Raw genomic sequence first — 17172 nt, forward strand, 5'->3', positions numbered from 1 at the left:
AGTTTGAATAATACTCATTATTTGAGATTGAAGAATTTTCTAATTCACTTGAATAGTCATCATCTCTTATGATAAGAGAACCTTGGAAAGACATCTTTTCATCACTAGGTTTGGATGATTGTTTAGGAGGTAGAGATGAGTCATCAGAAGATGAACCCAAGTTTGTTGTCTTAGCAGCATTATCAGAAGAAGAGATACTCATCTTCTCTTTTCTTTTAGAACTTTTGGGTATAGACATAGGTTTGAGTCTATATGCTAAAGGGAGAGAGTAGAAAGGAGCAGTAAAAGTTTCTTTGGAATAGAAAGGAGACAAGTTAAAGGGAGAGAAATAGCTGGAAGGTACCAAAGGTGGTACTAAGAAAGGATTTAACTCAGATTCTCTATTTTGCTGTTTAGCAAAGATGAGTTCATCCATTTCTTGGATATGTTCTTTCAGTTTTCTAATCTCCTTATCCTTCTTGTGATATTCTCAAGTGAAAATGACTTTTTCTTCTGTTAAATTTGAAAACTCTAGTTCAAACTTAGCTATATGCTTTTGAGATTCTTTGTAATATTTTCTAAGCTTTTCAGATAAGAATTGGAGTCTTTCATCAAATTGATTGACAGAATCAATAATTTGATCAATTTTTCTGTCTATCTTCTTTAGAAATTTGTTCTGGACAATAGAGTTCTCAGTCTGCTAGTTAAGAACTTCTTTTGCTGGAGATAGAGGTTTGACCTTTCCATCTAGTTGGACTTCTAAGGGAATCACTAGAGGTCTAGTGTTGACCTTAGTGATAGGATCTATTTTCCTTTCGAGAGAAGGAAAGTCTTCTTCATATTTGGAAAACATCATACTTGAAATTGATTCAAGTGTAGAGTGAACTTGGGAGGAGAAAGGATTGCAGAGGTATGTAGGTGGTGGCCATGTCATTAAGTCAGGATCATTGGGTGGTTCTAACAAAAGACCTTCTTCTTTTAGGATTCAGAGTCCTCATGGTAGATAGAGAGAGGTTCTTTTTCCTGCTTGATCCCTACCCAAGGAGAAAATCCTAGGTCTTTCCTCCAAGGCTAAGAAGGTGGTTTGCATGACTTTTTCTTTTTCTTGTAACTTCCATCCTCATCTTCTAATTCTTCATTATAAGTATCTCCTGAATACATCCAACAATCACAGTCAGGATCACACATTAAAAGATCTACATCCTACATAAAGTGACCGTCAAATTTATCAGAAAAGATGACAGATCCATCTGGTTTGAAACTATATATTGGTATTCGATCTTCTCCTTTTACAAGAGTGATTATCATAGATTGAAAATGCTGAGTAGGTTTGTTGGGTTGTTCATCTAGTTTTTTGAAAATGGTTCGAACAGTACCGTCAATAGATCTTCTATAAGTGACTTCAAAAGATTGGATAAGTCTGTTGGTGTTGTGAATCTTCTCATAATTAGTAGTCCATTTTAATGGGACTAGCTTGAGAAGTTCTTCCTTTGAGATTTGTTTTAGAACTTGGATGATTGAAGGAACATCATCCTCATCCCTGTTGGCTATGACAAAAAGATTGTCATTAGCGGTGCCTGTCAGAGGTAAATTGTGTGCATGGTTTTCAAGGTGATAGATCATATGGTGCTGAAGTGTAGCAGATAAGTCTTCTTCAACTTACTCTGCTCCAGTGATTTGAATCTACTTTTAATCTGTTTGGAAGAGTTTTGTCCTTTAAGGCCATATTATAGTTGGAGAATATGGTTAGGGCTATACTTCCAGCATAGAGAGTAGTCAAAATGTAACACCTTAATTAAATTACCAAATAAATAAATTTTGCAAAAATGAGAATAATAATTTTTTTTATTTAAATGGTTCCCAATGCATAATTCAATAAAGTATTTCAAAATAAGAATGAATTACAATTTGAATCAAATAATTGCTATAGGACCTAATTAATACATTTCAGTTTCAAAATAAATACTTTAAGTCCTATAACAGTATAATTCATCCCTTCACTGAGCCTGGTGCTGATCGTCTTGGTCACCTAAAAAATAAATGTAAAGGTGAGTATTCTACATTATCACACACACCCAAACAAGCATAGAGTCTTACATTACCTATTCCACACATTTTTTAACATATTTTAAATCATTCATTAACAAACGTAAAGTGATAATTGCAATAGTTCATTCTCATTCATACATAGGTGCGCTCATTGCACCATCAAACAAACCACACACATGTGTGCTCACTGCACGTAGCCACGCTCACTGTGGCACTATGATCATAGATTCCTGATGCCTTCAACCTCAAGAACTTACTCAGTTTCATACCATGGATGGTTGTCGGATAACCCCGCCTCACGGATATAATATGTGCGGTCACGAGCTCCTTGGCAAAAGTGTTAGTCAAAGGTTGATTAGGAGGAGAGTGTGTGGCCTGTGATGCACCCATGCTCACTGTTGGTGTCACCACCACCCTCTCTTCCCCAAGGTATTTCTGCCGCCCTTATCTTCGACACCCCCAGTGTATCGTTGAACCATTCATAGTTTCCAATCATTCTAAACATCATTACAATCACACCTAACATGCCATTTACACATATTTCCAACCATTCACATTATTCAACATCAATCAATGGCATGTAACCACACATAGTCACCCACAACAGGTCCAACCATTCCATCATACATCATATTCAACATTAATTACATTGTATTCAAACACACAATATTTCCTACAACAATCCATACAAATCAATGCATTCCATCATAAACACTATTCAACATCCACCACCATCTCATGGCAAACAAAGTCATTTCATCACACACATTTCTCAATATCAATTACATTATATCACACACCAAATTTCCATCAAAGTCCAATCACAATCGAATCATTTTCATCAAATACACATCATCCTACGTTTTATCCTAATCACATTGCAATACCTAGCACAATAAATGAATTCTAAGTACAACGAGATATGGTAGAGTCTCCCCTTATCTCAAAATGAAGACCCACAATGTAAATCAATAATGAAAGCGTCTCCCACACAGATTTCATCCTAAACACATGGAAGAATTCCATGAGAACCCAAAGAGAACCAAGAAAATAGAGAAGAGGGACAAAAATTGAAACCCAAGCCATTAAAACTCACCTTCAAAAGCTCCAAACGTGATCTCAACCTTCAATCTCATTTTTCAAACGGCTTTGGAGGCAATTTAAATGGTGAAATAGGGTTGGGAGTCGAGAGAATCAAAGAGAGTTTGAAGAGAGGAATGAGAAATGAATTTTTCAAATCCTAAACCCCTCAAATACCCTTCTGGTCATGACACTCTCGCTACACCAAACCTCACTACAGCACCCTTTCTTGCTACAGCAAAAATCTCAGAGGAAACTATACTTTGGTTTCTACAAAATCTTGCTATAGCAAGACTGCACCAAGAAATGCACCTTTCTCTATTGCCTTCTCGCTACAGCTAGAACGCAACAATTGCACCCCTTTTGCCCAGGACACTCTCGTTATAGCAAGAATGCCTCTGCAGTTCACACTTAGCCTATTTTCAATCTAGCTCCAATCATATTCAACAATTTCAGTTCAACCACAGACCAACATATACACTTATGCTCATGGACTCATCCATACATATTTCTACACACATATTCACATCATTATCATATAAATCAAATATAACAACATATAGCAATCCACATATATATTCATATATATTAATAATCAAATAACATTACAATATTTTGGGGCATTACACAAAAGAGTTACTATTACAACATTTTGATAGTGGAGATACGTAGTATCAAGGAGAGCAATCCTTGCAGAGACAGGTAGATTCTTCCTGCCATGTAAAGTCAAGACTAACCTTATAGCTCCAAAATAAAGGGTGGTATATCCTTTTGACCTCCAATGATCTATGAAAGTTTTAGGGATCTCAAGATCAACATATTGCTCTTGAGATGTGGCTCTGAGTTGACACTGGTCCATCCTTGTTGATTGGACATATTCTTTGATAGGAAATTGCTTTTTGAGAATCAAATGATTCATTTTATTAACCAAAGACATTTTCCTTCAAAAGATATTATATAAGCTTAACAAAGGAACTATATATTCTTAGAGTTTAGCTTCTTCTGGTACATTGGTGTACTTAAAATTAGGTTCTTTATTTTTTTGGCTTTGGTTTTGATACAATTTTTTGGAAGTGACATGGGAGATTTTAGGAAGATGGGAGAAAGTTCTGTAGAAGTATTTTTTGTATTGTTTGAGGTAGTGTTCATGATGGTAAAAGTCTTACTCACTTTTTTAATAACAGTTATCACACTTATCCCCTCCTCTTCTAAAGAGATGTCAGGCACTTGAAATAAATCAGGAGTTCATGGTGTTGTAAGACCTAGGGCACAATATACCTTAAGATGTATACCAAAATCGGTGGATAGTGCTACGACACTAGTCAGCCTAGATTTGCAGCCTATAAACTTTGAGGAATTCAAGATCAGATAACTATTAGGCTCTAATACCATTACTGGTCGAGAGCCTCCAATACCATAACTATGATATGAACCATCAGCACTTTCTGATACCTTAGCAATCCTCTTATGATATCGGATAAAATTCTAATATCTTTGTATAAAAACACTTTAGAAAAGCAATACAAACTTTTAGTACAATCACACACAAAAACAAAATACATGAACAATTATTTATATTAGATTATTATATTATAAGGATAATTTACTTTCATAATAATTAGTTTAAAAGTAATATTTATTATATATTTTAAATAATTAAAACATAACAATAAAATATTATTTTATAAACCTATGTATAGGTATGAACTTTAATCATATAAAAGCTTTGTATTCTTGAAATGGAGAATCAAACTTATTATATAAACATAGATTTAAAAACTATATCTAATTTAGTTGAATAAATATTAGTATTTTAAAAAGTTACATAGTAACATTTTTTGTTATAAAAAATTATCATAATTAATTTTTTTAAATAATTTTTTTTTGTAAAATAAGTTAACCTTTTAAACTATTCTTAAAATGATATATAAAATTATTTTTAATTTTTACTTATCAAACTCAAAAATCACTTATAAAAGATTTACATTTATCTTATCTTTATAAAAATTGAGTTTATTTTCTTAATAGTAGATTAAAAAAATACTTAAAATTAATTCAATTTAAACTGAGTTTAATATAATAAAATCAGATTAAAAATTATTTTATTCAAATTGAATTGAATAATTTTTTACTTAAAAATAAGTTTAAATTAGATAATGAATACTTTAATAAAAAGTAATCAATAAAAAATTATTAACTTTCTTGTGTATTATATGGATATTATTAAACTAAAATAATGTTTAAAAGGCTTTATTATATTTTTGTCCATATACTTTAATACATGTGTAATTTTGTTTCCCTAATTATAATCAGTCATATTTAATTCTTTTAATTTTTTTAAATGGTCAAATTAAGTTTGAATAAATATATTTTAAATTAATAAAAGTTCTAATTTTAGAGTAAATGACTTAATCTAAGGATTTAAAAAATAAAATGACTTTATATAAATAATTAAAATTAAAAAATTAAAAATATATGAACAAATTATTCTTAACACTTTATTGGGATGACCTAAAATTATGATAGGGAGAAGAATGCATGAAAAAGGAAATTGCTTTCTTAGTTTGGTTGGAGAAAGAGGGCAAATGATTTTTCTAGGTTTCCAAAATGGAGGAAAGTGAGAGAAAAGCGTTGAAATATGTGATATTTAATTTTATAAATTTAAATAAATATTGACAATTTTTGTCTGGATAAAGATGAAAGACTATCATGAACACTATTCGCAAAAGTTATAGAGGCTTCTAAAATATTACTAGTGATGAACTTTGTGAGTCATTTTTCACTCCCAAGCATCTCTGGTGCTTAGTAAGCCATGTCACATCAACTTACTCTCTAAAAACTTGTTGGTGATCAGATAACTATTAAGCCCTCCATGAAAAACTATTGGTGATGATTTTTAAGACTATAAATCAAGCCTCAAATAAAACTTTCATGTGTAGATAGTAGAAAAGTTAGAAGAGAAAAATAGAAAAAGGATTTAGAAGAAGGAGATCTAAAAGAGAGTGAAGAAAAAAATAATTACAAAAAATAGTTAGATATTTATATTTAATTTATAAAAAAAATTTCCTTTAAAAATCCTATTAATATAATTTGTGATGCAGCTTTGGATTCGCAAAAGCATATTTTGAAATGTGCATGTAATTAAAATATAAGTAAATATTTATATTGTTTTATTAAAAATTTATTTTTTTAATTAATAAAATTTATTTTAACTAATTATTTTATTTTTAATTTAATTTTATTGATAATAAATTTTAGTTATTAATAATTTAATATTAGGAAATTTATACTATAAAAATAATAAATTTTTAAATAGGGCAAAGTTAATATTGTAGTTTAAAGTTTTTAATGTTATAAGAAATAAAAAATGATTTAATAATTTTATTAATATACTGAAATTTTAATATTAGGAAATGTATAATATAATGAATTGTAATATTTAATGTCTTTTTTGTAAAATTATTTAATGTAAAAGTCATAAACAATAATTAAAAGCAATGTGTTTTACTACTAACTAGTAAATATGTCTATGCGTTACACGAGTTTATTTTATTTTATTAAATTAATTTTTTTGAAAATAAAAAGTATATAATTTAAATATAATATATATATAAATATAATAAAAAAATTATATTAAATATACTTACATTGAGGAAGATTATAAAATACTTCCTTATATACATTCGAAATTGTTTGCCTTCACATTAGGTGCCGCAATGCTTCCAGGAGTGCCTCTAGCACTGAGTGTCATGTAATCTTGAATTGATCTCCTTTCCTCTGCCATTCTTTACTCTCTCACTTCTTTTCTTGGTCTACGAACTGTTCTTTCAATCTCTGGATCAAATAAACAAGTTGTAGAGCACTTAGAACGAGTGAGCATACATTAAAAAATATTATGAAATAAAAAAAATTAAAAATAAAATAAAAACAAAAATTATAAAATATAAAAGAAAAATCTAACAATAAACAAAACAGAATTAAAATAAAATAAAACACAAATTGCTCAAATCAATTAAATTTGAGATTTTCTTAATATTGAAAAAGTAATCCCCAGCAACAGTGCCAAAAACTTGTTCGGAGGGCAAGTGTACCCATCGAGAAATAATAAATGGTTCTTAAATTAAGTTCTCGAAATATCGTCCCACAAGGATTATTTTTCAATTACTAAGAATTTCCTAATTTAATTGTTTAAGCTTCAAAGGTACGAGATTAATTAAAAACAAGAATTTATAAAATTAATTGTAAAACTAAGAGCAAAAAATACAATGCATGTCTTGGTTAAACTTATCGGAGAGGAACCTATGGCATATGGATTTTTTCATTCAATCCTTTATGTTATTTTTCTGTTTAACTCTAAATTCGATTTCCTTGTGATTATCAATCATTCATACAAATACTATTAATACCCAATGGTTATACAATATTAATATTTTTTTTCTCTAAATTAACATCCCTAATGGTCATGCAAGACATTAATTTAAGAGAGCTTAAGGAACCTATGAACTTGTTAATCTAATAACGATTAGAAGATAAAGATTGGTTTGGTCCACCTAATCCTTTGTCTCGTTTTATCCTATAGATCTATTAATTAACCGAGGTACGGTCGCCTGACGATATAATTAATTAAGATTAAGAAAGAAGCGCAATAGGATAAAATCTAATCACAAAACAGAAATAAAATTTAGATTCAAATATCAAAATTCTATAAATTCATGAACAATAGTTTCCATAACCCTAGCTATGGACTTAGTTACTCATGTTAAATAAAAGAAACTAAAACAATCATAAACAAATTCATAATCAAAAGAAATAGCAAACTAGAGTATGAGATGTGTTCCCGGTTTTCATGTACGATCACTTGATGCTCCAAGTCTCCCCAAGCATGTGTCAAGGATCCTGTGCAAGAGAGACGAAATCAGATGTATTCGAGAGCCAAAGCCAAGATAAAAATGGTTTCTTTATGATGCCTGAGATATTCCCTTTTATAGGATTTGAAAACCCTAAAAACTCTTCATAATTGGGCTTCCCGCAGATGAACACGATTGTGCAAGGCCTTAAGCATGACTGTGCATGGGCTAGAGAAGCACCCCATGCTTATTGAATGGGTTTGGGCGTACTGACTGCTGCAAAGCTCTAATCTTCCATCAATTTGGGCCCAAAATGAACCCAAAATCCACTTGCAGCCTCTTTATACCAAACTGCACAATTAATATATAAATTAGTGTAAAACTCAAATAAAATAAAGGTCAAATATGAATATATGGGCTGTAAAAGAGGGCCTAATTATAGACTTATCAGCTATCTATCATTCTAGCTATAGCAAGAGCTCCTCACTACATCAAAAGAATTTTGTTTATAGCGAGAATGCTATTGGGTCATCCTTATCCACTTCTCATTACAGCTTTAAATGTTCATAACTCCCAAGTCTGTAATCTAAAGTTTACAAATGATAATATGATAGTATACAAATAATGAGTTCCAGATATAATAAATAATAAGTTTGGGCCATAATTACTAAAGAGAAGAGTAAATCCATAATGAGAAATATAGAAATGAGATGAAAAATATGGAAAGAGAAATGAAATGAGGAAGGAACATGGTAAGGACAAGTATGGATAGTTCAGAGGTACATTGGGGTGTGGAAGATAGAGACGATTGAGAAATTTTGGAGAAATGAGGGTGGTGGATGCTCTTCTTGAATTGCGCATAACATATGAGAGTAAGAATTCTAATGTTTCCTCTTCACTCTTCCCAAGCTCTAGAACTTCTACTTTCAACACCAAGAGTGATTACGCATTGCCCCTTTTCATACAATGCTCTCTGAAACACTCACTTTCAGTGGCCAGAGTGATTATGCGCATGGTCTTTTGTCGTGAATCCTCATCAAAATATAAACACAAATTAATGTAATACTAGGGTGCAAACCTAGGTCGTCTCCTTTGAATCATTGGATGAGTAACCAAATATCAAACATATGGTGTGCTGTATTCAGAAAGTAAGTAAAAAAAAGGAAGTTTTGTGATTTCAAGTTCAATATAAAGAGCAAAAAACAAAATTATAAAGTTCAATCAATAAAATGTAGTAACCCCTAGTTCATTCATGTAGACTCTATCCCTATTCCTCTCAAGATTTAATACTCTTCCTCTCCTTCCAGAATTAAGTTAATTTAATAAGTGAAAATCAACCTTATGTTTCCATACGAATTAAGCAATTCAATGGACTCCAATCTCTCATCCCAAGATTACGCAACCTTAGAACTAAACCTAGAATTAAGCAATACAAGTTTAGAATCTCATTAAAACAAATTAGGATTAATTAAGCAATGTCTCCCTCGTTCAACCATTAATTCAATTCAAGAGTTTGGGAAGAAGAAATTCATGAAAGAAAATGAATTAAATTAACATTCAAAACCAAGGAATTCAAGAATCTAAGTGAACTCACTAGGGATTACAATATGTTTAGCCTCCATACGGATGGGTCTCAAAATTAAAAAGTAAAAGTTAAGAGAAATTAACAACATCAATGTAAAAATCAAAGAGAAGTAAGAAGAAAATGAAAATCAAACCCTAGGTTGGACCCTTGGCTGTCACCCAAGCCAGCCCTAGGCTCTCCAAGTATTCTCAAAATGGCAAAAATCTCAAGTGTAAAAAAGATCCCTAACTCTAATTTTTAAAAATCCATTTATAGTGAAGTGGTCGTCGTCTATAGTAGCTACTATTAAAAACAATAGTAACTACACGTAGCCTCCCAATCTTGTCATTCTTCTCTGGATTTGTCACTATAGGATCTGAAAGTGGCTACGCGCAGCGTGCGTAGCTACTATAGATTTAAAAGTGGCTACGCGCAGGTCTACTGCAATCTGGTCTCTCTTAAGTGTCCACTATCACTTTTGAAAGTGATCACTTTGGTCTGCCCTCTGGATCTAGCTTGCTTTAGTGTCCACAATCACTTCTGAAAGTGATCACTTTCAACTCAAATTTTCTCAAAGGCTAAAAATCCATGGAATAAGTCTAGAAATTTCTGCACAATTATTCAAATGATCAAAATTACAAATTTTATCTATGTAAATCAATGTAAATTAACCAAAAATTAAGAAACCTATGATATTTGACCTAAATGGGATTTTCATCTTATTTACACTCTCCAAGTCTACTTTTTCTATTAAAGAACACTAAAAAGGCAAGTAAAAATTCAATAAAATATCGATTCATCAATGTGCAGGCCTTAAGGGAGTTTTCTTTGTTAGAACACACACTTTTGTTATTGAAAGTGACTACACTCAGCCTCAATTGGCTTCTTAGCCTCTGAAACATTCACTTTCTACACCCAAAGTGCTTACTTTCAGTTAGCAAATCAGCAACAACTTTAAATGCCCACAACTCCTAAGTTTAAAATCTAAAATTTATAAATGATATATCAAATTAAAGCTCTATGAATAAACTTTCTATAGAAATAAGAATCTTTTAAAAATTTTAAACTTAAGAACAAATATTGCAGAAACAATGAATAAAGGTCAAAATAATAAAATTAAGGAGATTTTTCTAATAGACCTCAATTAATAAAGTTTGAACTAAAATATCTAAAATTAATCAATTAAGTACATTTAAAAACCTATTGAATCACAAAAAAGCTAAAAGTATAGGATAAAAATATTACTCATCAGTAATATTAATAAAATAATAGTTTTTACTGTCTTTATTTATTAAATGAAAAATTTATAAGTTCTATAGATAATGTATTTTTTTATTTAAGTATTAATGATAAAATTAATTTATACTAATATAATAAGACAAATAATTTGATTTGAAATTATTAGATTTGTAAATTTTAAAATTTTAAAAAATTAAATACCACATGTGTAAGTACAAAAGTTAATAATAATATATGCACATACAATTTTGTTAACAGTTATTATACATTAAGTAAGAAAGTATTAAATATGAGAAATATATAATTAATAAAAATAAAAATTCACGTTTAAGCAAGTGTTTAAGTACCTGAAAATTCAACAAGTACTATTCTTTTCTCACCCCTTAATTTAGAAATGATAGTCCTATAAAAAAAAGTTTTCCTAGTACCTCCGTGGCCGTACAAAAAATAAAATCTACCTATATTAGTAGAGATAGTATTAATAAATTCATTGTATATTTGTCTTTGTTGGTCATTTAGTAATCGGTAGCATCTCTCTTGCTCTTATTTCAACTCTTCAATATTATGATTAAGCTCCTCTTTAATAAGTTTATTGTCCATCACTTCTATTGCTAATTTATCAGGTAAAGGCATTCCATTAAAGTTAGAGAGTACCTTTCTATTTTTAATCAATATCTTGTTACTTTCAATCAAGCAATAAGTATGGATTTGTTGTGTGAGTTGCAACCAAAGTGATGAAATAACTTTTTTTTCTTATAAAGAATATCTTCAGACAATGCCTACTAATTGCTATCCTATAATTTCTTGTCATTTGTAACCTCACTAAAAGAAGAATTGTAACAAATAATTCTCTCCCAATGGCTTGCTTCATTCAGTGCATCATTTTACTCTTTATCATCATTTAGAAGGCCAAGAGTATAGCATGCTATTTTGAAAGTTTTATGTGTCACTTCACCAATTATCTTAATTTCTTCATAATTTTTTGGTTCTTGAACAATATTTAACAAAATTCTTAAGTAATATATTTCGCCAGATGTTGGATGAGCATAATAAATTCTTCCATAATAAATTTTTCCAATTATTATTTCAGTCTGCCTTTGTTTCCATTTTTTGTTTCTATCATCCTAAACAAATTTTGTAGGAAAGTTAGAATATGTTAACATGCATGCTTCAAAATTTATAGAATTCATTTTCATTCATTCTATAAATATGGTTTATTTTATTCTTTCTCTTCTAATAACTATTGGCAAATGTTCTAGATCTCATAGAGTAATTGAGTTTTCTCCCAATAAATGAAAGATCAACATCATAATAGTTGGACTTCTATAATGCATGTCAAAGTTAAAAATTCTCCAACTTGTTTCACATGTTGACACATAAAGAAAACTGTGTCTAATGTTGTTTAAAAAATAAAAATAAATATAATATAACACTTATCAAAGTTATTATGAAATTTAATTAATAAAATTAGCTAAAAGTTTATAGGTATGACAACTACTATTATTTATTTAGTATTACTTATTTTTTTTAAAATAATATAAAAATTCATACATCTAATAAATATATAATTTAATAACATTATTTATTATAATTATATGTCACTTTTTGTGTTTATAAAATTTTAAAAGTCATAACTATTTATTTATAACAACCCATGCAATTTTAACCACATGTTACGTGCATGATATTAGAGAAAATTACATAAAAAATGACTATATAATTATTTTAAATAAATGATTAATTAAATAAATTTATATAGCAAATTATATACCTATAGTCTAAATGAGTTTTGATCTCATCAACTTGTGTTATCTTCATTAATTTGTTTGTATTTTGAACAAAAATATTTTCTTCAATTACCATTGTTGCTTTATCTAAACCTTTGTGGAGATAGTTGAAGAGATATTTTATAACCTTGAACTTATTGCACCATTCAATATTTAGATGTGCCTGAAATATGAGTAATGAATTTAAATTATATAGAATGACAAACTTGTTATCTAAGTTGATATCTCTTTTTTTCACATGTCTTCTATCATCTCATCTTATATAAGTAGGAAAGCCATCCATATCTATGGTCGTTTCATTACTAAACTTTTTAAGATAATTTCGGTTGCAAAAGCCGTCAACCATGCAAGGTGCATCTTTGTTGGTAGTTCCACATGGTCCATGTATTATGAATTGTGAAACAACATTGAATCCAATTGAATCATCGACTTGAGATGGTAATTCTATTGATATTTGTGAATACCCAAATTTATCCGGGTCCTGTTTAAAAATAAATTTTAAAATTAAAAATAAATTATAATGATTCAATTTTGTAGGAGGTTAAGAAAATAGATAAAAAGCTAATTTAAAATTCAAATTCAAAAATTCAATTTTTTAAATTTAAAATCAAATTTAGAAATAGTCAAAGTAGTTTGTAGATTTTTAGGAGAGTGAATGAGAAAATAAAAAAATTGATTACTGTTCATAAAAAAATAAGGGGTCATGAATGTTGGAGCCTTTATTAAAATAGGAAAAATATAAATAATGACATATTAAATGTGATCTAGGGTTTTAATCTAGGGTTTTAAAAAATGTCTATAAATAGGAAGCTTAGGTTCTTAGAGAGGGGGAATTTACACCCTTTTAATTTTTACGGGGACACTTTGAGAGCACAAGAAGAAAAAGAGAGAGAATTCAAGAGAGAGCTCGGGAAACAAAGAGAAAGAGGAGAAAGCTAAAAAGAATCAACTAAGAGCAAACCAAAGCATATTTGAGGTCAATCAGAGAGAACAAACTAAAAGAATTGAAGGATAAAGCCAATGAAAACTTTTATTTGCCAGATCAAGTAAAATTCCTTATTCTACTATTTTGTTGTTTTGTTCTTCATCTATTATGTGTATTTTGCTCTCGTTTCTTCTTGTTCATTTTTTGCTAATATTAAAAGTCAATTTTTTTCTCTAAACAAAAAATCCTCTCTTTTTACAAACCTAATTTTTTCTAACCCTAAAATTATGCTTTTGTAAGTACAAATATTTTCACCTTAAAAAACCTTCCCTCTTTGCAAACTCTAATCTTTTTCTATCTTAAAAACTCTTTCCTTTTTTGTAAACCCTAGAAAATCCTAATTTTTTTTTCTCTAACCCCAAAAGGTTATTTTAAAAAAAAACCCTAAAAATTATCCTTTTTTTTAAACCTTAGGAGTCTTAATTTTTTTTTCAAACCCTAAAAAACTTAATTAATTAAAAATCTAAAAAGGAAAAAACTAAATGTCCTAATCTTACTCTAACCCTAAAAAATGATTTTTTAAACCCTAACATAATTTTGCAAACCCTAGTTTTCCCAAACCCTAAAAAAATAAAAAAATAGAAAAAAAAACCTATTGTTTACTTTGCCTTTTTGCCCACCCTAAAATATAATTTTTTAACCCTAATAATTTTTGCATATCTTAAACCCTGAAAATATCTATAAAAAAAACCTATTGTTTGATTTTTATTTTGTTTGCCTTTGTTTCATTTTATTTTTCATTTGTTTTATGTTTTTCTCTTGTTTCCTGACATGCAAAAATTTAATGTAAATACATAAATAGTAATTTTTTATTTTTTGTAAAAAAGAAAAAGGAAAAAATCTTTTAAATCATGCGATAGCCAAATGATTTTGATAGAGAGGTAGATTCACCTTCAACATTGTTTGGATCGTAAGAGTTTATTGAGTAGCCTATGCTAACTTTAACACTGTGCAAGAGTGGATTTACTAAAAAATATAATAACAAAATAAAAATTAAATTTTTAAAAAAATCTTTAAAACTTACCTAAAATCCAATTTCAAAAAGATCATTAAAAAAATAATAAAAAAGGGTTTTTTTTAAAAGAATCCTTGTGACTTTCACAATTGGTCCTGAACATAATAAAAAAAAGAATTACATGACAGCTTTGATTCTTTCCTTGCACACAAAAGATACGTAGGAGCGGAAACTTGACCCGTCAAGTGTGAAATTTTTTTAATTTTTTTTAGGTCTAAAATATTTTAAGAAAATTTTAAACTAAGAGTAATTCAAAATAATTCTAAAAAAAAAAATTATTGTGTTGATTTCAAAAAAAGAATAAATAAATAAAATATCAAGATAAAATATTTTAAGATTGTTTTTCTTTAATATAAAAAAGAGAGGGCAATAACATTCTGTAACTTATTCTCTCTTTCAATTCAAGTTATTTATCTTTTCTTTAACTATGTTTCTTTATTAAAAAAATATAAAAAGTGAATTTTTACTTAAAAATAAAAAAATCAAGTTGAATTTTATTCAAATTTATTTAATATAAAAATAAAAAAAAATGTTTTATAAATAATCCATTTTCGGAATTCAAATAAAATATTTTAGTTCTTTATTTAAAAATAGAAAATATAAAAAATGAATTTTTACTTCAAGAAAATAAAAAAAACATTTTTATATATAATTCATTCCTTTAATTCAAAATTTTAAATGTATTTCTTTATAATATATATATATATATATATATATATATATATAATTAAAACCTAAAAAAAATTGTAAGAATGAGAAACAAGACTAAAAAATAATGACAAATCTGAAAATAATAAAAAGAAACATCAATGGTTTTCTTTTAGAGTGAAATAAATATTTTTTAAAGTTAAAATAATTCTTGCACAATTAATTAGAGGGTAACCATTTTAATTAGCGGACATCGTAGGGTGTTAAGACATTCTTTACACGTAAACGACTATTGAGCCCAAATATGGTTTCGAAGATTTTTTTAGTAAAAGTTTTTCTAATGTTTTCTTTAAGAAACTTTGGTGGCAACTCCTTGTCATATTTGTCTCATCGTGACCCCAGTTGCGACAATATTATTTTATCTATGTGTTGTGGCGTTGGATACTTATTATTTTGGTGAAGTCATAGTAAGATATGAGCATGGCATAGACCTCTTTTTTGGAACTTAATGGTGTATATAGCTAAAAGTCGAAGAAAAAAAATATAATAAGTAATTAGTAAGAATAAGATTAAAGTTATAAATTAAAAAATTAATGTAATACTTTTCTTTACCTTATATAACTTGACCAAAGTATTGTCCATCCACTAAGTGTATCATCTTGTCTTAACGTTTGACCTATCATTAGCTAATTGTCTTTGAATTTGATTAAGCATATACTCAATCTTAGGCCACTTTGGATTGACATTAAAAGTCATAAGTCATTGTAATTTCAATCAACAATAGAGAGATAACAATTTCAGGCCACCTAATCAAGGAAGAGGTGAATGTAATTTTAGATCTACCAATCGTGGAGGAGGAAGAGGCAACAACTACCAAGAAAGGACAAATTTCAATTGCTATCACTATAGAAAGTTCGGGCACAGAGCTATATAATGTACATTCAAACAACAGACAAATATAGTAGAAAACCAATATCAGTATACTGGTGAGGATTCTGATAACCCACAAACTTTACTTCTAGCAGCAAACAATTTTGCAGACGAGGGAGATATTTGATACTTAGATACTAGTTGCAGCAACCACATGTGTGGGAAAAAGGAGTTATTTTTCTCACTAGATGAATTGGTAAAATCTATCGTGAAATTCAAAAATAACTCAAATATTTCAATTTTGGGGAAAAGCAAAGTTGTTATTTGATTGAAGGATGGTTCTCAAAATTTCATTTCTGATGTTTTCTATGCTTCTGGTCTTCATCACAACTTGTTGAGCATGGAACAATTATCAGAGAAAGGCTACAATATGTAGGTTTGTGATGACTATTGTAAGTTGATTAACAAAAATATGAGATTCATTGCCAAGGTTAAAATGACTCCTAATTGCCTATTTCCTTTGAAAGTGCAACATGATTAAATTCGTTGCTTGAGCTCCATATGCATTTTGGGCATTATCACTTTTCTGGATTGAATTATTTATCTAGAAAAGAGTATGTATCTGGTTTGCCCGTTATAAACATTCCTAAAGGTGTATGTGAGACTTGCGAAATTGGAAAGAAGCACAGAAAATCTTTTCCAACTGGAAAATCCTGGAGAGCAAGAAAGCTATTGGAGATTATCCATTCAGATTTATGCATGGTTGAGATTCCAACACATGGCTGTAGCAGATATTTCATCACTTTTATTAATGACCTTAGCAGAAAAACTCATGTGTATTTTTTGAAACAGAAGTCAGAAGCTTGTGATGCCTTTAAGTCATTTAAGGCATTTGTGGAAAAGCAAGATGGATGCAGGATTAAATCACTAAGGACTGACAGAGGCCAAGAGTACCTTGCCTGTGCATATTTCCTTGACCAACAGGGAATTCAACATCACCTAACAACAAGATACACTCTTCAACAAAACGAAGTAGCAGAAAGGAAGAACAGGATGATCATGGACATGGTGAGATGCATGCTAAAGGCTAAACAATTGTCTAGAGAATT

The sequence above is a fragment of the Abrus precatorius genome, unplaced genomic scaffold (genome assembly GCF_003935025.1).
Source record: "Abrus precatorius isolate BTA unplaced genomic scaffold, Abrus_2018 Scaffold8, whole genome shotgun sequence".
Lineage (NCBI taxonomy): Eukaryota > Viridiplantae > Streptophyta > Magnoliopsida > Fabales > Fabaceae > Abrus > Abrus precatorius.